The sequence below is a fragment of the Ictidomys tridecemlineatus genome, chromosome 7, assembly GCF_052094955.1.
Source record: "Ictidomys tridecemlineatus isolate mIctTri1 chromosome 7, mIctTri1.hap1, whole genome shotgun sequence".
NCBI classification, from domain to species: domain Eukaryota; kingdom Metazoa; phylum Chordata; class Mammalia; order Rodentia; family Sciuridae; genus Ictidomys; species Ictidomys tridecemlineatus.
Genome location: NC_135483.1, coordinates 49752555 through 49777117, shown reverse-complemented (window position 1 = coordinate 49777117; position 24563 = coordinate 49752555). Strand labels below are relative to the sequence as shown.

The 24563-nt window shown below is 32.9% G+C and overlaps 1 pseudogene; it reads right to left on the bottom strand.

Annotated features, from left to right (window-relative positions):
- LOC101956009 (casein kinase I pseudogene) overlaps positions 1–23952 on the bottom strand; it is a 100444-nt pseudogene extending 76492 nt beyond the window's left edge.
- Between the last annotated feature and the right edge of the window lie 611 nt (positions 23953–24563).

Here is a 24563-nt window from a genome sequence, read left to right as displayed (position 1 = left end):
CTCCCATCTTCCCTATAGGACTCAACTATTTATTACCTACATTGACTGTCTTTCTGTCCCCTGGCCTGAGTGGAACCAAGATTATTGATTTTCACTTTGGGACATGATCTATTTCCCAAGCTAAAAACTGTTTCCCCTCCCTTTTCTGTGAGAAACCAGCCTCTACCTCAGAGCAAAGCCTGTCCAAGGAAGGGGGCATGACCCTTGTCCTTGGAAAGACCCACAGAGCACTCCTAGGCACATTCCCACCCTGCTGAGTTGTTTATCTACAAATAACAGGAAAGATCTGAGGAGCCAGGTGTCCCTGACTCAGGCTAGGTGAGGACCCTAGCAACCCCCTAGCAGCCACCAATCCTAGGAGAAAATACCTAGGATGCCAGATGACCCTCCCAGTAGTTTAAGGTGGTTGATAACATGCTGAGAAACCATGTAGTTCAGCAGTACCCCACCTGGTGGCTTAAACCAATCAGTTCAAAGAAATCTCCCTCTTGTTCCCGCCAGTGAATGTGCTAATCATGTTTTAGAGTTGTTCTATTATTTTCCCGAGGTGTATGACAATTTGCTAAGAGATGCTATGATGTATGTGAAGTCCCTGCCTTCCCCAAAGAGTGTATAAAACTGGTACAAACCCTGGGCTGGGGGCCTCTCAGAGTCACCAGTTGCTATGTGTGCGCGGAGGACCAAGCTAACTAGCAATAAACACCTCTTTGCTGCTTACATCAATCTTGGTCTCTAGTGGTCTTTTGGGGGTCCTGAATTCGAGCATAACATCTGAAGTCCATGGCCTTTAATAGTCACAATCACCTAGTTTGCCATTAATAAGTCCTATGCTATTGTTCCAAGGCTATTCTTATTTTTGTCATTCACTATCATACAGCTATCATTATTTTAGGCTGTATATTTTATTTTTAATTCAGATTTCTTTTGAATACTTACTATTGAGACCACTTTATTTTTTAAACATTATATTTTTAATCCTACTGGTAAGCATATGTACATTCATAATGCTTAAGTATGACATATTTAGTGAATAAAGATCTCTAAGAAAACAAATCAATAAACTATAATGACTGCCAGAATGATTTTGCCTGCTCTTAAATTCCACTTTTTTTTTTCCCCAGTAAAGACCATATTTTTTAATCTGGAATTATAGAACATGTAATTATACTAACATTTTCAAAATTTTTTCTTAGAGTTTGCCTTCAAGCTTGCTCTCACATCTGCAGCAGTTCTGTTTTGCTCCATATGCTTCACTGGCCTCAAGTTTACAAGTAGTCCTTTTAACACTAACTCCCTTTTGTGAAAGAATAAAGCATGTGATGAAATATTATGCATGCAGCCAAATTTTCATTCATGCATGAAAGCAATAGTGAGATATTCTCACATATGCAATGGTGTAGAGAAGAAACCAGTCATGAACTTCCTCAAGAAAGAGTGTCATTGTTAAAATTCTTAACCAAACATGTTATATGGGTGCATTCACTCATATTAATTTATGTTGCTTTCTAATTTAGCCATGAGTTATAAATATTTATATCGCTCTTTAAATATTCTTCTAAATTACACTTTTAAAGCCTTCATAGAAATAAAGTACATACATATTTCACAATATATTTAAGCATTAATTTATGGAGCTAGTCAATGAGTACCTACAAATACTGGTTACAGCATCCTATTACCTGGGGGTTTAGTCCTACCTCTGGCAATTAGTGGCATAGTGAGTTCTTGGAATAAGAAACTTGAATTCTCTTAATAATATCTCCTTCACAGGTTTAAGAGGACTGAACAAGTTAATGCACATAAAATTCATAGAAGAGTGTTGGCACCTTATAAGTTATAACATTAATGCTGTTTGTTTTTAATTAACCATAATATTGCTTGCATTTGGTTATTGAACAAAAAGAGATTTCTATAAATTAATCTCACCCTCACAGTATCAAGCAGAAATTTCTTGAAATGTCTTACATAGAATGACATTCTTTCCTAGTTTACAGTGCTTATGCTGATATCTTACTCTTCATTCCCCTTTTTTTAAAAAATATTATTTTGTTCATTGTAATGAGAATGCTCAAATGTTCAATGTGTATGTTTGTGTCACCATCTCATCTGAAACGCTGCCATCACCTAGTTTGCATTTAAATGGTTTACCACCACCAAATGCCTGGTACTATTCTCATCATTACTTTTTAGTAATTCAAGATATTTTTAGTTTTTGAATGGGTCATCTGTTTGTCTCTTTCATTGATAATCATGTGCTTATTTTGAATTGTGGCAAAAGTTGTGAACCCTAAATGCAAAATTTCACATTTCCTTTTTAAAAAATGTTAGTCTCTAGTAAAATGCAATGCACTACACTAGATTAAAGTGGAGAATTTCATCTACACAGTTGCAGACTGAACACAATTTCAGGCTAAATTCTAACTGCAGGATATTCGGAGACTATTAAAATTAAATTGCCTTTAAAAAACAAAATGAGGTCAATAAAATACATCATACATTAATAAAATAGAGAAATGCATTTCGTAGAAAAAGGAAAACATTAACAACTAGGAGTCTGCTTCCATTCAAGGATAAAATATGAGCCTTAACTTTTAAAATGTTTTTTATTATATTAAATCATGGTATTTTATTCATTTGCCCTATTAATAATTGCTTATTATTATCTTTTGGGCACTTAAAACACTTCTCTTTTGGGCACTTAAAAAACTTCTCATGATCCTGAGGACAGAAAGGAAGCAAAACAGCACCACTGTGCTCATGCAGTTTACACTACAACTGTGGTCTCATATCCAGATTTTCCCCAAGAGTTCCCTTATCATTCATTTTCAGGTTGAGTCTCACTAAATCTTTGAGTGTCTCATTGTTTTTGACTTGCTAGTGTTTTTTTTTTTTTAATAGCTATAATGTCTGTTTTATCTAAGGCAATATTTCTGTGATAAGAGAAGGTTACACTAATAACTAAAATATCCATCTTTTTATTTGGAAGGAGTTGAGCTAAAGGGTCTGTAAAATTCTTAGATCCAATAAAAGTTTGTTGGTCAGTGGCATTGGATAAAATTGATCTACAAATGCACAGAATAATAAAAAAAAAAACTATAGTGATCGCATTTTCCAAACTCAAAGTCAAAATTTGCTTATCACTAAATAAACAGAAATCCATCAAGTTAAGTTTGAATTATGATATTTGAATTAAGAGATTAAGATATTATGGTTTGGATATAAGGTATCCCCTGAAAAGTTCATGTTAGGCAACACGGGAATGTTCTGGGGTAAAATGATTAGAGTGTGAGAGATGTATCCTATTTGGTGAATTTATCCATTTGATGGATTAATAATTTGAATGATCAACTGAGTGGTAACTGTAAGCAAGTAAAACATGGCTAGAGGAAGTAGGTGATGGGTTTTGTCATTGGGGATTATATCTTGTCCCTGACTCCAATCTCCCTCTTCTCTTTCTCTTGCTTTAGGCTACCGTGGGGCCAGCTTCCCTCTGCCATGTCTTTTCATCATGTTTTATATCACTTTAGGCCCAGAGCAATGGATTCAGCTGACCATGGACCGAGACCTTTGAAACTATGAGTCCAAAATAAACTTCTTTTAAGTTATTCTTGTCAGGTATTTTGGTCACAGTGATGAAGAGTTGATAACTCAATAGATGAATAGAATTTACAGGACATCTCTATCATTCATGATTATTAAAAAGAAAATATTTAAAATCAAGGATGCTTTTGCAATATAAATTATAAAATCCAATATCCAGAGTATTTGAGATTAAAATGAGATGCCATATTAGGATTCAGGCTCAAACCTAGGATGCATCCACAATCTTGTGAAAAATAAACAAACCATAGAAATTTGAAAATCCTTAGAGATAAACTCTGACCCCCAAAGGAATTACTACTTTATATTCCATTTTGCCAGTATGCAAGTAATTTCACTCAATATATCTGGCATATCTGAATTCAAAATTGTCAAAATAATTTTCTTGTGGAGAGTGACAGAGCACGTATCTTAAGTTATATTACAACTGAATTTTTTTTTTTAAAGAGAGAGGAGTCAGAGGATAATGAAAAAAAAAAATTGTAAGTTGCTTTGATATCCTTCCTGAAAAGAAAGTAAATCAGGATGGAAAAAGAGGCAAGTGAGCCAGGTTCTTTTCTTGGACCCAGCACAAGTAGATGTGCAACCTTGATAAAGTCACTTAATATTTCCAGGCTGCCTTGTTTTAAGAAATGTGTTCAGACAATCTTGTTTGGACATATCTTCCAGAAAACCTTGAAATAAAGCCTTTTTACTTTTTCCCTCAGACTATATTGCAACTACAATATAAGTATCTCAGATTTCACTTTTTTAATGTTTGAAATATTAGGTAACTAATAAATTGATGGTGGAAGATAGCATCTAATATAAGAAATTATACTAGAATTTCTTATATATGCCTATTTTAGCCTGTTATACTCTGATTTCAAATTCCATATTTGATAAATTTTCTGTATAAATATGGACAGAGGCATTTTGGGAGCACAAAATAACTGCATTCATTTAGTCATCAAATAGAAGTGGTAAGAAATTTATTAAATATAAATATCCAAAGATATATTCTGTCATGTTACTGACACATAATTGTCACTTTAGAAATAATATTTTTAGCAAATTGATCAGTTGACACATTGAGATGGAAGTTAGCATTAGTATTAGGTAGTATAAGATTCTGTTTTATTCAAACCAAAGTTGTGACACCCCCATAGCTAAATATGGTCAATCCCTCAGTCCTGGTTGATTTAGTAATTTTAGGATGATTTATTATAAGTTTTGTCAGAGCTAATTTGACCATTTAAATATTTGTAGACTGTACAGCAAAACTGATACTTTTGCCAGTTGTTGAATGCCCATTGTGATCAGTGATTGTCCTAGGCTAGAAGAAGAGAAGTATTTATAATTGTTATGGCCTAAAAATTTGAATCTACTCCCCAAATTTATGTTGAAACCTAGTCAGCAAAGTGATGGTATCAGAAGATGGAACTTTGAGAGGTAGTTAGGCTATAATGATGGAAACTGTGAGTAGAATTAGTGTCCATATAAAAAAGGCTCCTCAAAGCTGCCTTGCATCTTGCAAAGGTGAGAGCAAAACTAGAAGGCATAATCAATCCATGAACCAGCACCTTGATCTTGACCTTCCCAGCCTGCCAGGACAAAACTTGAAGAATTAACTTCTATTGTTTATAAGCTATGCCCATATTATAGTGTTTTCATACAAGAGTCGAACTGAACCAAGACAATAATCAAAGCTGTGTTCTATCTTCAATAGTCTGGCCACTGGATTTGGGACTATCCAATCAGCAAACTCATAGCAGAATGGAACAAATCCCTTAAAGTATGCAATAGCAGCAAAAATAAACAAATAAATAAAAATAAAATGTGGATTTATAATATACATTTCTTATGCTCATTCACTTAAAATTATTTTAAAACGCATTTTCAAATAAGTTGTGTTGACAGTAAAAGTAATAACAACAAAAATCCCTACTGTTGCTACTGCTATAGCTAAAGAAAATAAGTTTATAAATGTTCCTTTTTTCAAATAAAACTTATGATTCGCTAATTATAACTTTAGTTTTAAGAACCACTTATCTAATGATGTCCTTTCTACCAGTTGTGATGATTGTGATTTATTTAAAGACATGATGCTTGTCATTGAACCTAGGTTTATCACTCCCAACAAATGTGTCTTTAAAATCAATCAAAATCTTCAATTATCAATGTCTACTATCTAAAAGCTGTCCAGTGACTAATAGCATTACCCTGAAGCAAATTTTTCTTATCAGGATAGAGCAGAAAGAATACAGGTGTAACAATCAATGGAAGAGTACTCTAGGTCTAGTTCTGCCATTAATAACTCTCTCTCTCCTTGGAGCAATCATATATGCAGATTTTTGAGCCATATTTTCCTATAGTATAAAATAATGAATTGGACTAGTTGACTTAAAAAAATCTGTTTACTATTTGGAAGTTATAATATATCCTAAGGTTTTAGTTTTTGTATGTTTGTTTATGACAATGGTTCTGAAAGTGTGGTCCTGAGACCAGTATCTGTATTACTTAGGAAATTGTTAGAATTTTTAGGGCTCAAGTCAATCCTATTGAACTATAAGCACTGAGAGCGGGGGTCCAAAAATATTTGATTTAATGTTTTCCTTCCAAGTGATACTGATGCATTTTAAAATGTGAGAACCACGCTGATCCTTTCAATTGAAAAATAGAAAATTAACTTCTATTGTTTATAAGCTATGCCTAGATTAGTGGTTTTTCCCCTAGCATCCTAAGTGTTAAAAGCATAAGGTTGATGATTTCAGGCTTGTTCCCAGAAAAAGAATTCTTCCTTTTGCCAAGACCCGCAAAGTTCCTTGGCAACCATCTATAGCAAAATGTTTAAAGTAATTAATCTATGTAAAATACTGAAATTTTAGATTAAACTTCTGGCCATGCAGGTATGTCCTAGATTTGGACCACATATATCAGATTATATACAGGAGAGGCTTAGTGGCAACACAGGAGTGAAGGACAAAATCAAAATAATAAGTTATTATTAGGGGTTACTGGCTTATGCTCCTGCTAGAGGAGAAATTGTCATTTTCTAAATTATGAAATTAAAGCCTCACAGCTTAGACCAGTGCTAGAAGGTGAGAAATAAGCAAGTGAGCCTCAGCAAGGGGGCAGTGCAGTGAGTAGGAATTTTGGCAATCTCATGATACTAAGTAGGCCAAGAACAAAATTCAAGCCTACCAATGCAGGTAGGACACAAACATGTAAGATTCCTGAAAGAAGAGAGGAGCAAAAAGGTGAAATCAGAAGTCTGTACTTCTCCTCTAAAGTCATTTACACAATTTATGGACTGCTGATAGCAAAAGATAAAAACCTTTTAAAAAGTTTCTGAAAGGCAAAAGGAAGGTTTTTTCAGGAACAAAATGTGAAAGTAACAAAAATCAGTTTACACGCAACGTGAAAAATGAGCTCCAGTATAACCTCCAATGTTAGTTGGAACATCAAATAGCTACTTGCAATCTGGGAAAGGAACAAACCCCAACCCAACTTTGAGTCATCCCTTTTCCTGATTAGATCATGGTCTTCTACCCAGGCTGCATATCAGAGGATATGATGATTTCCAACCAGAAAAGAGTAATATCACTTAAAATATCCATAAGTTCCCACATGAAATATTTTGCACTGAATATAAGTTACCATGCATAACAAGAAATAAAACCAAAAAGTCAAGTAAACAGCACAAATAGATTCACACATGATCAGGCATTCAGAGTGTAGGAAAGAGATTATTAAATGGAGAATTTCAGCAGGAATACTGAAATGCATAAAAAATTGAATTTAAAAACTCAAAGAAAATACAATAAGAAATAACTCAATCGATGGCTTTAACAGCAGATTAGACATAGTAAACTAAAGGATTATCTAACTGGAAATCATCAGTGGGATATATCTAATAATAAATAGAGGAAAAGGGATACACAGAAGATATGGGAGAAATATGGGACAAGATGAGGAGCCACCATATATACATTACAGGACTCTCTCTAAATAATGGAGAGGAAAGGGAAGAAATGATATATCCTATAATAATGACCATAATAATCTCAGATGAATAAAATATATTAAACCATACAGAAAAAATTCCATGAAATCCAGTCAAATAAGAAAAAAAGAAAGAAAAAGAAAGAAAGAAACCATGTTTTACTAAAAGTGCTGGAAAAGAAACTTAAAGAGCAAATCTTAAGTAAGAAGAGATTTTGAGGTATATTTCCTTCAAAGGAACAATAAAACTGACAGCTGAAACTATTCTATTGAATTGATAGAAGCCAAAAAATAACAGTAGTAAATAATTAAAGAGTAAAACAAAACATCTGCTACCCCAAACATTGATATCAAGAAAAATATCTACTAAAATAAAGATGACATACAGGCATTTCCTGACAAATAAAACTGAGTCATACTGTCAGTACAACTATATTCAAATAAATGTACCTTGAGTTTTTAAGCTATTAAAAATGATTCTATAGGGAAACACTGAAAGTTAGAAGAGAATGAAGACCAATAGAAGTGGTAAATATAGAGCAAATAAAATTATACTTATGGTAAATATATATATATATATATATATATATATATATATATAAAATTGTATATCTTGTGGGTTTAAGTATATATGGAAATAAATACATGATGAAATTAAAATAAATTCTGGGTATGGCAAAAATATTAATTTGTATTAGTTAAAGATTCATGATATAAAATTTAGGATAATTATGAGAATAGAAAATACATACATATGTATAGCTAGAAATCTAATATAACATGAGACAACTAAATAATACTTGATTAATCCAAAAGAAAAACAACTAAAGGAGAGATATACATTTTTTTCTAATATAATGTAGAAGAAAAGCAATATGAAGATCTACAAGTTAATATTTTATTCAGAGTGTTAATATTAATACACATGGAACAAACACTATAAGATAAAAATAGTGCTCAACAGAGACAAATCTTTAAATATAAAGATGTGGAAATATTGATTTTTAAATGATAGAAGAATTCATGCCTCACAATATGTATATCAAAAATAATGTTGGTTTAATTTTACCATTTTTTAAAGAACTGTAGACATTAATACAAGAAGCAATAATAGACATAAAGAGTTCATTTAGTAAGGCTAAAATTTCTAATACACCATAATTATGTAAATAATTCCAAAACTGTATTCATCTAATAATAGCATCTAATCTCTTATAGCAAGTATTAACGGACATAAAAGAAGAGAGAGATGAATCCTCAATCATAGTTGTAGATCACAACACATCTTTTTCAATAACCTATAGAATAATTCCCAACATATAGAATATCAAACATAATAAAATAAATGACTTTAAATGTATTAAATGTATCATTACTAAGTTGATTAAATGCTAGAATATAAAGCAAATCCCAGAACATTTCAAATGTCATATATCAAACAAGGTATAGTTTTCTGACCTCTGTGAACTTAAGCTAGAAGTAAACAGAAAAACATAATCGAAAGGTTCCCAACTATTAAGTGTGCATTTTTAAATAGTCTATGAGTGAAAGAAGAAACAACATTGCAAAGTAGAATAAAGGCAAAAAAATTAAATTAAAAGGATCAATGAAAGGGGAAAATGCATGATTTAGAGAATCAAAAAGCTAAAGACAAGTTATTTGAAAAATTAACTTGGAAAGATTAATCAGGGGTGAAGTGAGGAAAGAAAAACAGCAACAGGAATAAAAAAGAGCATGTCACTACATAACCTGTGCATAGAAAAAAAGATAATAAAAGAAGCAATTTATGGTATATATTTGAAAATTTTTAAAAAATTCAGTTGGTCTGAAAAAAATACAACAGCCAAAACTGATGAAAGAAGAAACAGAAAATAAGATCATTACTAATCAACTGAAGAAACTGATACTGCTGGTAAAACTTTGTGCTAAGGAAAAGCTCAGGTCCACATGACTCAACTGGTAAATTCATTCATATGTTAAAGAAAATATGAGATCAATTTTCACAGAAAGAATAGAAAAAGAGGGAGCTCTTTCATAGTGGATGCTACTTGACTACATCTATAAGACCCAACACCGCTCCCTTTCAGGACCAAGTCATTCATTTTGCCAACCATTAGAGTTGTTACCTGCCCTTGGCTCACCTTTGAGTCAATCCCTAGGAATCACTCTCAGGTAAAGAGAGTTTCTGTACTCAAGTTATTCATTACCCTAAGTGTGGCTCATATCAATTATTAGTGTATGTGAAGGTAAAATGTCCTGGCACTCTTGCATCAATTCAAAATATAGGAAGTTTTTATTTTTTCCAGACTCCCTTTGATTCTGTCAATAAAAAATGTTTGTTTTAAAAGTATAAGAACATAACCCATAAAGTGAGGGGAATCTATTGAAATATATAAATATGATACATACATATATATATAAAATGCTGTGTTATTATATACAATATAATTACATATAATAATATTTATTGTATAATATATTTTGTATAGTTACATATAATACATGATATATATGTATGTATATGTATATATATGTGTGTGTGTGTGTGTGTATATATATATATATATATATATATATATATATATATATATATATATAATAGGGAATAATTTCAGCTTAACAACTTCAGTTACATTGGTTGACCAAAAATCTCCAGGAAACACATACCAGTTCTAGACACTTTCACTATATCTATTCTATAACTTGATGTTTTTATTGGTTAAAACTATTATTTATTTTCTTCTCTTCCTCCCTCAAATCTCCAAAAGCTTGCCCTCCCTCCCCTCACATATATGATTGTATAAATATATCAGAATAGGTTCTACAGTCATGTAGAATCCTACTTTATTTTCCCTATAGGAACACAATGCAATAGAAGCATTTGATTTATTATTCATCACCCATCTGAATCAAAAATTCTTTTCTCTTTTTTTGTACAAATGAAATGTTTCCAAAATCATCTTAAAACATCTTTCTCCTTGAGTTCTAAATTCTAAGACTCTTATGAATTCATTATTTTTTAGTTTTAGAATTACTTTAATTTTTTAATTTACTTACAATAAAATTAACTTTATTATGTAGAATTCCTAGGCTTTCACAAATGCATAAAGTCAAATTCCACTACCCACCCCCGCCACTATTATGATGCAGAACAGTTCCACCACACCAAAACTTTCTTTTGTCTTTTCCTTTTTCAGGATAATATTTTATTGGTACATTTGTTTATTAGTACTTTTTATTGGTACTTTTTAGTTATACATGACAGTAGAATCCATTCTGATATATTAATACAATCATAGAATATATCTTATTTTAATTGGGGTCCCAGTCTTACAGATGTACACATTGTATGATTTCTTGTGGTCTACTTATGTGTATTTCATTCTTAAAATTATTGTCTCTCTCTCTCTCTCTCTCTCTCTCTCTCTCTCTCTCTCTCTCTTCTCTCTCTCTCTCAAAATAAATCCTCTACTCTCCTTGAGGTGACCTTAATTGACAGATCTTAACCATCCTAAACAAAAGTATCATTTGATGTAATATTTTCCTCTAGGTATTACCTTAGTCCTTTTCCTCCCCTCATTTCAAAATACCCCCACTCCATGTCACTTTCACAGCCCAGTTGTGCCAGGGAAATGGGATTGGTTGCCAAAAGGCCAAAGAAAGCCTGGAGACTGCATAGAACACATGGTTTATACAAGAAAGTTTACAAGAGATCAGGACTGCTTCAAGAGGACGTCAGTGCTGACAGATGGGCAGCACCTCCATTCCTCACAGAACTTACAAAGCAGCACCTCTGCAGGTCACAATGCTTTTTCATTGACATCCAGCTGGACAATGACAGAGTGACACGTACACTTTCCACCATGCCCTCAGTTCCCTATCCATCCCCACTCAGGGAGGAGTATTATGTTAGGCTACAGAGGCAGTGACATCATCAGCATTCACTAGTTTGTCTGACCAACATCACGATGCATAGGTAGGTAACTCTCCTGATGGATATGCAAGAAAACCGCCTTCTACAGATAATGCTAACTTTCCCTAGTTCCCAGAGTGTATGAGAAAGCCGGAGTCCTTCAAGGGCAATATATCTGGCTTGCTGTCATAGTTCCCAGAGAGGGGCACTCATTAACATGTGTTTTACTGTCTCCCTTTTCCTTAGGGATGATATACACTCTCAGTCATTTTCACTTCTCTAGCCACCTTACTTTGTAAGTGATAATGTTAAATATTATAGCTGGAAGTATCACCTATTCACTAATAATCTAACCTTTTACTTTTCCTCCATGCCCCAAGGTATACACATCCAATGGCATTCACAGTATATGAGGAGCATCTCAAATCTACCATGGCAAATGCAAGCACTGTTGATTTAATCCATGAACCTCTACCCCTCAATCTTACTTGATCTCAGAAGTTAGAAACAATGACTGATCCAGTTACCAAAGCCAAAAGTTAGGAATTATGTTCAATACATATCCTTCTCTCACACTCTGTGCTCAACACCTTGTTAATTTCTTGTTTGCTCTGCCTCTGTTACATATCTGGAAATCAAGCCATTTTTAGTACCTTCAATGTAAAAATCCAAGTCCAAAAAGTTCATCCTCAATAAATATTTTTTTATTTAGCTGAATGGCTAATTGTTTGAGAAATCAAAGAATATTTCTCAGAAGAAGTAATATAAGCTAAGTCTTCCAAAATTAGTAGATGAGAGGTGACCTGAAACAGAGGATAGGGCATTTGCAATAATTAAAAATATTAAAAAGTCATTATTGGGGCTGGGGTTGTGGCTCAGTGGTACAGTGCTTGCTTAGCTTGTGTGAGGCCCTGGGTTCGATCCTCAGCACCACGTATAAACAACTGAATAAAATAAAGGTCCCTTAACATCTAAAAATGTTTTTCTTAAAAATTTAGTTATTTGTTATTTTTCCCCTAAAATACTTAATATAAATAGTCTATGTTATTAGTTTTTTCTTAAAATACTTCATACAATTTATGAAAAAGTTAAGCATTGAATTAGAGTAAAACTTAAATTATAGACTGTTGTGAAATGCAATTTTAAATGACAAGCTCATTTGTAGAACATATAAAATTTTCATGGTTTAATTAAATAATTTGGTATTTCTTTGGAACAGTTTCTTAAATATGCATAAATTCTGTGCTGAAACATCCATAGAAACATCCTTAAATTGATAGTAGTCACCATCCCTTATTGTATCATAGATGCTGTTCTGACTGGCTTGAATTCAAGCTTTTACATTTAGTCAATAATCCATTCTTTGCCAACCCTAGTATTCATCAACTTAACCTCATTTTGACAAGAAAAAAACATCACCTAATCTGCTGCCAAGAAACTGACTTAATCTCATTTATATCATGTTTTCCTTCTTAATTAGCCTTCTCTCTCTCTCTAGATAAATGTGACCTAGGCAGGTAAATACCCCAAGCTTACTCCTTCAGGCCATAGCACTTTGAGCATTTATTCTAAAACCAATGTACCCCAACACAACAGGCTTATTGCTTAAGCCAAGCTATGCATTTGTGCTTATTTATTTGGCCTTACCCATGGAATCAGTTTCCTGTGAAAAGACATGATCTTAACTCATTTGTGACTTCCTAGGATACTTGGAAAAACCTCCATATTCTTCCCTGGAATATAAAACCCAACAAGATCTGGATGCTCCTTATTTGGATCCCCACCAGGGTCCTGCTGGATTATTGCAGTTCTTAAAATACATGGCAGCCCAGGGTTTTTCACTTTCTACTCCCTCGACCTGAATGCTCTTGTCTCAGATATTCATAAGGCCCAAACTGCCTTCAAACCTCCGCTACAGGGTTGGGGTTGTGGCTTAATGGTAGACCGCTCACCTGGCATGTGAGAGGCCCTGGGTTCAATCCTCAACACCACATAAAAATAAATAGACAAAATAAAGGTATTGTGTACAACTAAAAAATAAATATTTTTTAAAAAAATCTCCACTGCAATATCATGTCTTCAGAGACACCTTTGTTAATAACTCCACTTGAAACATCTTTGGAAGTCTCTTCCCAGCATGATTCACTTCGCTTTACTTTTCTTCTTAGAAATTATCACAACTTGATATTATACATATTTGGTGTTTGAATTGATTAGTAACCTACACCCCTACTGAAATATAAACTCTGTAGGAAATCCCTCTAATTTGTTAATACTATATCCCGGGTGCTTAAAATAAAGCTTTCAACATAGCAGATACTCTGAATGAATAAGTGAAGTCAAAAGTCATTAATAGAAACGAAATTCTGAGTGAACTAGAATAATAGTAAAGGAAGTTTTGCATAAAGGGTCTACAAAAGGTTAGGAAAGGTTGGGAAAGAACAGTAGTTGCTCCATTCTTTCTGAGAACAGGAGCTGTTAAAGTTCAGGCACTTCATCGTTAAACTGATTGAAAACATTTAGCTTCAACATGATCTGAAGAAGCTTATCTTCTTGGCAATTCTTTCATTCCTTTGCCCTATGATCTTAGACATTTATTACATTCTTTTATTTTATCTCAGTTTCATAGTATATTTGGACTCTAAATTTGGTTCATAAAACAGTATCTATTTGTCTTTTACATATGGCATCATTATGATACAAGCTTTCTTTTCCAAACTCCTGCAAGACAAGTAATATTTTAAAAATGTTTTTTAAGACAAAACAAAACAAACAAGTGTGTTAAGGTCTGTAGACAAGTCAAAATAACACGTGGTATTTTGCCAGAGAAATGTTAGAGTTCGTAAACAAGTCTGGATGGTGCCTGGCAAAATGCCAGAGGGAGTGGTTTGAGAAGTAACAAAAGCAAGCCATTAAGTGTGGAGATTCCTTATTGGTTGACTGATGTATCTAGTTTATGCTAATTAGATAAGCTGTGCAAAATGTATAAATAGCTCTGTTGTCCTACAATAAACGGCTCCTATTCCTGCTGTATCAATGTACACAAGTTATTCATCACCCCCCCCCCCCCCCCCCCCCCCGTTATTTTGCTGCAGCCGGACTGCGGCACAAGTGTGTGTGTGTGTGTGTGTGTGTGTGTGTGTGTGTGTGTGTGAATGAGTGTTTTTAAACATTTTATTTTTACTTTAATGGTGGGGTGCACTTTCTTTTCAAGATATTTTTAGATTTTCAAAAATCAGTATTTGTTTCTTTTTATCTGATTGCATTGGTATTTGTCCCATTCTTAAATTTAATAAAAAAATAATGAATGGCACATTTATAAAAATTAAATTTTATCAAATGATACGTTGTTAAATCAATATTCCAACAGGCATGATGGTGAAGGCCTATAATCCTGGCAACTCAAGAGGCTTAGGCAGGAGGATTACAGGTTTGAGGGCAGCCTCAGCAAGTTAGTAAGGCCCTAAGCAACTTAGTGAGACCCTAACACAAAATAAAAATAGGAATGGGGATGTGGTTCAGTGGTTAAGTACCTATGGGTTCAATCCCAGTACATAAATAAATAAATAAATAAATATGGATTATATTCTATCATTTTGTCAAAGTGCTGAGATAATTTTCCTCTTGAACCTCATACACAATTAGATTGTTTATATACACACACAAATGTATATTTATATTAATTTCTCAAAAAAAATCAGATAACACATTTTCTTTACAACTCTGTCAAATTGGTTGAAGTGTGCCAGAAATCCGGGTGTTATTTTTGTGAAGTTCATTCCTAGCTGGATGGTTGTAGCTATAATCAATGAGCTGCATTCTAGCAAAGAATATCTAATTTCAAAGAAAATTATTTAAAATGTGCCAACAAAAGCCTTACTTCCTTCTACTGAAATTATTTCCCAACTGCTGTTCTCTGTTTCTATAGCAGGGAGATGCATGTCTCAGTCTAGCATTTCTAGCCTTCAAATTTGTAGTTTGACTCTTATTACAAATTATCCATAAAAGATTTTATTGATACCTGGCTGAAAGAGGAGGATACACAGGCACATCAAATGTTCCCTCTGGACCCAGTAAGTCTTTGTCTGCATTTTGTGGTTTCTTGTGGCCTGTAAAGCAACACTGTCAACATGAAAAACTCATGAGGGTTGGCAGTCTATTTGAGTATGAATAAAATATACCAAATTTAAAAACCTCTTTAGGCTTAGTGTCATGGTTTTCCTTCAACTGCATGGACTAAGTGCATATAGGAAAGGGAGCTTTAGGAATGATCTGGTTTATTAAATCAATGGAAAATTCAATTTGATGAAAAGATTGGCTATGGCAACTGAAAAGAGTTTCACCCCCCCCCAATCTTTCTAACAGTTCACATTTTAACGTTTCAATATTTAACTAATCTATACCATTTTTACAAATTTTCTTTATGCTATTTCCTCAGAAGAACTGCATTTTAAACTTAAATTTTCCCTAGAGTGCGTTGTTATACTAAACACTTATTAATTAAAGTGCTCATCATGATATTTGCATGCTAACGACCTACACAGCTTTCCTCTGCACCTCTTCCCTCTACACCACTGTCTATCTTTTACAGGAAATAAAGTCTCTAGTTCTAAGTTGTAAATTTCCTTCACCTCACATTTATATGTGATTTAATGTTCATAAACAATAGCAAGATTTATAAGATGCATCATATTAACAATTAAGCAAACTGCAGCATCCCCTGGCTCATTTAAGAATGATTTCTAGTATATTACCAGGATGCAAGTTAATGTAAAAAAAAAAAAAAAAAAAAAAAAAGGAAACAAAAAACACTGAGGAAAGAAATCGTTGCCTCAGGAAAAGGAATGTTTTAAACAATAATCAGTATGACAAAGAAAATACCAGAATAAAATATACAGTTATATCTGAAACCTTCAAAACTAGGGAAGAAAAGTAATGGTCTTAGGATGAATACAGGACACAGAGAAGGGCATTACAATGAAATCTATGAGAAATGGCCTTGAGAATTCTGTACCTAAAACATGAATATTTTAAATAATAGCTCCGAGCTTATGTTTTTCTCTAGATATTTTCTTGAGCTCCAATAGATTGGCTCCTTCTTCCTCTTTATCACACTAATCACAACTATCTATCTGTCTGTTTATTTATTTAGGTGTAGCAGTGAAATTTTTAAAAGTGAATATATTTAAAAAAGTTAAGTAATCTAAATAAAATTGAAAATTTATACTGAAATGGATATCATAGGAGCAAGCAGAAGTCTTTTCTATTTTATTTCTCCATCCTTCTCCCTGAATAGGTACTCTTGATTCAAATATTAGGTGAAAATAATTCAAAACATGTAGATTTATTCTGGAGTGCACAAAAATAGTGCATAATTGAGCATTATCCAAATTCAGACAGATCTATCCCTGAATTCAGGCTCTATCTTCCCTGGGATGATGACTTTACCCAAATTACTCTTGCAAGGCTGCATTTCCTTAATTGTAAAGTGTTAATAACATAAACCTTGAAAGTTAATTGTGGGCTTAAATAACTCATGTGTGGAAGACTACGTGCAAAATTGTTTCACGTCCCATTCTGCATCCTCTACAATGTGATTTCACTTTTTATTATATGTTATTTTTTGATGGACACATAATTGCAGATATTTATGGGGTGCAATGTGATGTTCTGATTCATGTACACACTGGGTAGTGATCAAATCAGGATGTTTTACGTATTGTCACTGTATTACTTCTTTCGATGAATGGTGCTGCTTCTACTCCTCTGTAGCCATCACAATGTGATGGAAGTAACTGAGTACCAGTTTTGAAGTCTGGTTTGAATAAGACTTGCATATTTTCCTTTTGAAACTTGCACAGCACAGGTTACCAAATAAGGAGAAAGCAATTGCTCAGTACTTTTTATCAGCCCAGCTCACACCCAATTAATGACAAGACCCGCTATTAATGCCAATCTCAATCTGCCAGTTCCAGATGACCCTCAATATGACAGTAGAGTGTCCCTACTATGGACTATAGAGTGAAACCCCTCATGAAAATCAATACAGGAAGACCCTTCCAGCTAAATCCATCTCAAGTTTTCAATTAACAGAATCATGGACTGCTTCCATCATTGTTCTTTGGAGGCACAAAGTTCAGGAGTTATTTGTAATGCAGCAGGAGCTAATGGAACAAAGTACTCAGATCAGTGTCTAACCCATAGTCAATATACCTATAATCGACCTGATATTATCAGAAATTAAAATTTGTGTTTTAGTGGTATTCCTCATGATTAAGAGATAAAACTTGATTTTTACTAAAACTTAAGACATAAAAATAGAGTTTCCTTAAAGATAAAGCTGTACCTCATTAGAAATCTCTTTACCATTATATGCATTAATAAATTAATTAATTACATGTAAACCTTACCTTGTTATTCAAAACCCTCTCTTTGATTTTTAAATTTTAATTTTAAATATTATATCTATTTAATTGAAGTTTAATTTCATATGTGTATTAACACTCTCACTTCTCTGGGCTAAATCTTCAGTGTTTTCTCATTTCAGATAATAATTTCACATATCATTATGACAACCATATATGGTAAACAATTTATCTTTAGTCCTTCACATCAATTAAGAAGTATTTATTTCCCAACAATTTCTTAGGTAACTAAATATCTCAGGAGGCAAGCCAGAGGATAAAAAAAAAAAATTGAAATAAAAGTTCTTTTTAAAGTTCTCTTTAAAGAGTCATCAAGTATAAAACTTCAAATAATTTCAAAACCTCCTCAGAGATCTGAGAGAAAGTAAAATTATTCATAAAATTTTAAAATCTGACATTTAAGTAAAGTCAAAGTGGAAAAAAAAATCCCAAGTCTCACAATTGGCCATATGTCATTTGTGATTTACTTAGGGCTTCTTGCTCTCAGCTGACTTGGATTATTGATTGTAAATTAAAAGTCTGTGCTGACAACCTTTTCAGCAATAAGTTGGCTCCTACTATCCTGTGTGATTCATTCAGTGTTTACTATTCCCTCTCAATTTTTATTGACATCCTTGAGGGCTTACTCCCAGGTGAGAATTTATATATAAATTGAGAGCACATGAAAGCAAGTGTAGGACTGGGAAAAAAGATGGCAAAAGAAATCTTAGGACTTATTGTTAGTAAAGGACCCTTCACTTAATATTTTCTGCCCTTTTGATTTTCCTGTTTATAAACATAATGGAAACAAGATATAATGGCATTTGTCTTGAATGACTAGAAAAGTAGAATAGCTTTTACTAATCATCATTAAATTGACACAGATATATAATTATAGAAGATTAAGCAGAATTTATTGATAATTCATCCACATATAAGTCTTTTGCTGCATAACAACATGCGTGAAAACCTTTATGGGATTTCATTTATACATTTCAGTGCTTTCAATTTTATATGATTTGAGATAGATATTATTTTATTCAGTATCTCCTTGTAATATATTACTATTTGTCTATGTTTATACATTTGCCAAAAATCTTCATCTAAGTTACTAATGATGGTATAGGTATAATCTGAAAAATATGATATTTTATTCCAAGAATGATATATTTCTAATACATTTTTAAACACAAATGTCTTCAAAGTTAATTGTGAAGGTACAAGAAGCAGGGGAATAATTTCACTCATTTGTATATGATTACAAACCTTGTTTACTTAATGGCATGAAAACTGCACACTGTGTGCAGACAGGTCTCTGCAAAAGTGCAAACCTTTGGTCAGTTGAGACATGTATAATGTAAGGAAATCTGGGTAGGAGGAGAAAAGGAAAGAAATGACAGTGAATTATTTTATGTTAACCTGTGTTCTCCCTGGGGGTCCTGTTACTAATCTTTGCAGGGCTATATTTTTGTGAGTTTCTTCTGAAGTAGAAGGGAACATTCAGTTCTTCAGGAGACACAGAGGGATTAAAAAAAAGTAGAATATGACAACTCAGAGTGAAAAGAAAGGAAAAATCACTGTGTCAGTTCTTTCATTATTTAACATAGTCTTCAACTACTTTAAGTCAGAAGGTCTTTTGGCACATAATACAAATCAGTAACAGTGGGAAACTCTGAAGTTTCAAAAATCAAGCCTGTAATTATTACCATTTCAGGTGGGGTAATTTTCAAACATACAAAGAGGCGTCTTAAGAATGCAAGATAATCACCCAGTCATTCAATGAGTTACATGTGACCTGACTATTGATTGATGATAAGTAATTAGGACTCAGTAATACTGAAGATATTTAAAATGCAGAATATTAAGACCATTCCTTGCTAAAGATGGAAAATCATGAATGCTTTTATACATGCAAAATGTAATATTCTATAGTATAGTGATACATTTTAATTTATTTAAGTTAAAAGGAGATATAGAATGACAGCAAACAATGTGTTTAATTAAGGAAGAAAAAGGAAAGAATGAGTTAATCATGACTTTGGATAAAACAGAATGAAGTTAAAAAAGAAAAAAACCCCAATCATTTGTTAATCTTTAATATAGAAGATAATTCATAACAAACACAAGGAAAAAAGCAGGGAGCAAATGATACCTTATATAATTTCCAAACACTAATATTTATTTGTTTCCACTCCCATTCTACTCACCAGTAAGATCTAGGACAAGGAAAAAAATCTTCAAAAATACATAAGGCTCCTTATGATGTATTTCCCTCTTTCATTCTGAAGATATTGAGGGATCTTGTATCTTTAATGTAGCATATCCAATATGATAATCTTCATTTGAGGTAGAAGATGAGGTATATTTGAGGAGATTCTGAATTATAAAGCCTTTGTAGCTCCTTTCATAAATTATAGTACATCCTTACATAGGATAAGAGTCAGGTTGGTGTGTCTGCCCCAGTCATTAACTATGGGAGACTTCATACAGGTTGGTAAAGCACTTCAACCACAATTGATTTCAGAGTAAAATGTTTAGAATCCACCAGTGTTAGCTTTCATTACTGTAACAAATGCCTGAGAGAATCCACTTACCAAGAGAGAGGGTTTATTTTGTCTCACATTTTTTGGAAGTTTTAATTCATGATCATGGCTCATTGTTTTAGACCGTGCATCTTGGTGGAAAGACAGGTGGAGAAGGCCTCTTCTGTTGTGGAGAAGCAGCAAAAGAGAGGAAGGTCTTACCATCCCCTTCAAGGACAGGGCACTTCCCCCAATTATAGGAAGACCTCCTTCTAGAGCCCACTTCCCAAGGGCACCACAGGCACCAGACCTTTCAACTCTTGCAACTTCAGGGGATACGTGTTTAAACCATAGCACTACCTCATACGCTGGTGAAAAATAAAGTGAAATGACATGAAGAAAGTTCTTAGAAAAGTGCCTGCAATCTGCTAAGCATTATATGCTAGTTTTGTTCATTACTTCTTTTTATTCTTTAATAATACCCTTTAGGGACATAAATTTCTTCAGGGTAAGAGCTGGGCTTAATTTTTATTTAAATAAAATTTCACCATGTGAATGATTCTATAAAGCCACATCCTTAATATATAAATAAGAACTGAGCATTCAGCAGCCTCCAATGTTTTCTATCCAGTTTTAATCATTCTAAAATTAACCATTATTTTTATTTCAATTATTGTATATTAATTTACTTATGTTTATACTTCATACAAATGAAATTTTAGAGTATATGTTCTCTTTGTCTTACATTATTCTTTTCAAGGTTTGTATGAACATCATTCAAGCCCTATATGAAGAAATATTTTAACTTTCATTGATGTGTAATATTCTCCTTTGTCAGTGCACAACAAATTACTTATTGTTCTATGGTTGATCAATTGTGGATTATTTCTGCTTGTGGTTATTATAAATTATACACTCATAACTATCTATATATATGGATAACATGATATATACATTACTTATAAGTATAAACATGTTTTCATATATATGAAAAATATATATGAAACTTATCTATCTATAATTGCATCTATATTGAGAGGTAGTGCCCTTGAAACAGAGTTGCTTAATCATTAGGCATGTTCATGTTCAATTTATTTCATAATGCCCAACAGCTTTCTGAAGTGCTTTAACAGGTTGTACTTCAAAAAGCAAGATCTTTGTTTGCTTTTATTCTTTCAAAATCATTTTCTCTATTCAGGCTTTTTAAAAAAAATTCACTCATTTTATGGATATAAAGTGATGTCTCATTGTGGTTTTAATGTGCATTTCCCTGATGACTAATAGGCTATGTTGAAAATTTTTTCGTATGTGCTTTGTCCATTTGGAATCATTTTCTGGGAAATAATTATGAGATACTTGATTTCTCCTGTGGTATCTTGTAATTTTTAAATTGTTTATATTTTTTGCTTCTAGATCTTTCATATTTATCAGATATATATTTCTTCATCTTTCATATTTATCAGACATATATTTCTTATTTGTGAGAAGAGAAATGCATGCCAGCCTCTTGCTCTAAGTTGCCATGTGACATAGAACTCCAGGTTAGATGCAGTCAAAAGGCCCTTACTGGAAGTCTGGTGGATACTACCACCATACCCCTGGCTTCCCAGCTTCCAGAATGAGGAGCCAAATAAGCCTCTAATCTTTATAAACTATCCAGACCTTTTTGTTAATATTTGGGTTAATACTACTTTGTCTTACTTAGTTTGTCATTAATTTTGATTTACTATGCAAGTCCTCCAGATTTTTCTTCTTGAATATTTCTTGATTAATATTGGGTAGATTTCCATATAAACTTTAAGATTATTGTGTCAATTTCTACAAAACATCATGCTGTGTTTTTGAGTAAAAGTTGATTGACTCTAGCTAGGTGATGACCAGGATTGCCTGTAATAAAATTTTACTCTATTGTCCTAACATGATTATTAAATAGCATCACATTCCAATTTTTAAAATTGATAGAGAAAATGATGAGTTATACAATTACCTATGGATTATTTTAACAAGAAATGACATCTTTTCAATCTTGGTATTCTAACATATAGTATATTACCCAGTTAACTAGGTATTATCTATTTTTTAATCGATTATGCTTTTTAGATTTTAATGCTGATATGTCATATTCTTTGGTTGAATTTCTTGCAACATTTATGTTATGTGCAATGGTCAATAAAAATAGTGAACCTGTACTGTATCACTCCCTAATACAAAGAAAATGACTTTGATATTTTGATATTATGTCTGATGTTTCCTCTAAGTTTTTTCGATAGAGAGCCATTAAGAAATTAAGGAATTTTCATATCTCTTAGAAATGAGTTATTACTATAAATTCATTATTACTTTGGAATTTGAATAATTTCATAATATATTTCTATGTAAGAAGAGAGTCACAGGAGTTTTCATGATATGATAAATTTTGCAGATTGTGTTTTGAAAATTAACTCAAACTTGCATTAATGGAATAAATCTAATATGGTCATGGTATGTTATCCTTTCTTACCTAAAGGAGAATTGGTTCCATAAGCATTCTGTTTGAGATTTCTGCATGTATGGGCATCAGTAAAATTGGCCGCAAAACTTTTTTATTCAAGGTTAGAAATATTTCCTTTCTATTTCTGTTTTCCTCTTATAATTGCTTAGAGTAAGTCATTGATGAAGTAACAAGATTTATTTGGGGAGGAGATGCCAATTAAAGAAAAAAAACAGAGTTAGAAATATTCTAATTTTTCTATCACTGCTTTGGTAAATTGAGTTTTTCTGAAAATATGATCATGTCCTTAAATTTCCAATTGTATGAACATAATGTTTTTCACTATATTATATTCTCTTTTCATTAGTTTCATTTTTGTTTTTACACAAATGGAACACAACTTTTTATTTCTCTGGTCGTACAAGATGTAGAGTCACACCATTCATGCAGTCATACCCATAGATAGGGGTAATGATGTCCACCATCTTCCCCACCCCACTCCCCACACTCCCTCCACTCCTCTCCCTCCTTTATGCTCAATCCAAAGTTCCTCCATTCTTCTCTCACCTCCCCTTCCCCAATTATGGGTCCTATCCATCTACCAGAGAAAACATTCAGCCTTTGGTTTTCTGGGATTGGCTAAATTTGCTTAGCATATTATTCTCCAACTCTGTCCATTAACCTGTAAATTCCATGATTCCATTCTTCTTTAATGCTGAGTAATATTCCATTGTGCATATCTACCATAGTTTCTTTATCTATTCCTCTATTGAAGGGCATCTAGGCTGTTTCTACAGTTTAGCTATTGTGAATTGAGCTGCTATAAATATAAAGTGGCTGCATCACTGTAGCATGCTGACTTTAAGTCCTTTAAGTATAGACCAAGAAGTGAATAGCTGTGTTAAATAGTGGTTCCATTCCAAGTTTTCTAAGGAATCTCCATACTGCTTTCTAAAGTGGTTGCAACATTTTGCAATCCCACCAGCAATGAATTAGTGTACCTTTCTGCCCACATTCTCCCCAGTACTTATTGCTACTGTAATTCTTGATAATTGCCATTCTGACTGGACTAAGATGAAATCTTAGTGTTTTTGATTTGCATTTCTCTAATTGTTAGAGATGTTGAACATTTTTTTTTCATAAATTTGTTGATGAATTGTATATGTTCTTCTGTGAAGTGTCTGCTCATTTCCTTAGCCCATTTATTGGTTGGGTTATTTGGGTTTTTTTTTTTTGGTGTTAAGATTTTTAAAATTTTTAATATATCCTGGAGATTGGTTCTCTATCTAATGTGCATGTGGTAAAAATTTGCTCTATTAGGCTTTCTCTTCACTTCATTAATCGCTTCCTTTGCTAAGAAGAAGATTTTTAGTTTGAATCCATTCCTCTTTTTGATTCTTGATTTTTCTTCTTGTGCCTTAGGAATCTTGTTAAGGAAGTCAGGTCCTAAGCCAACCTAGCAAAGATTTGGGCCAACTTTTTCTTCCATTAGCTATGGGATCCCTGTTCTAGTGCTTAAGTCTTAGATCCACTTTGAGTTCAGTTTTGTGCAGGGTGAAAGATAGAGGTTTAATTTCATTTTGCTTCATACAGATTTTTGGTTTTCCCAGCACCGTTTGTTCAAGAGGCTATCTTTTCTCTGGTGCATATTTTTGGTACCTTTATTTAGT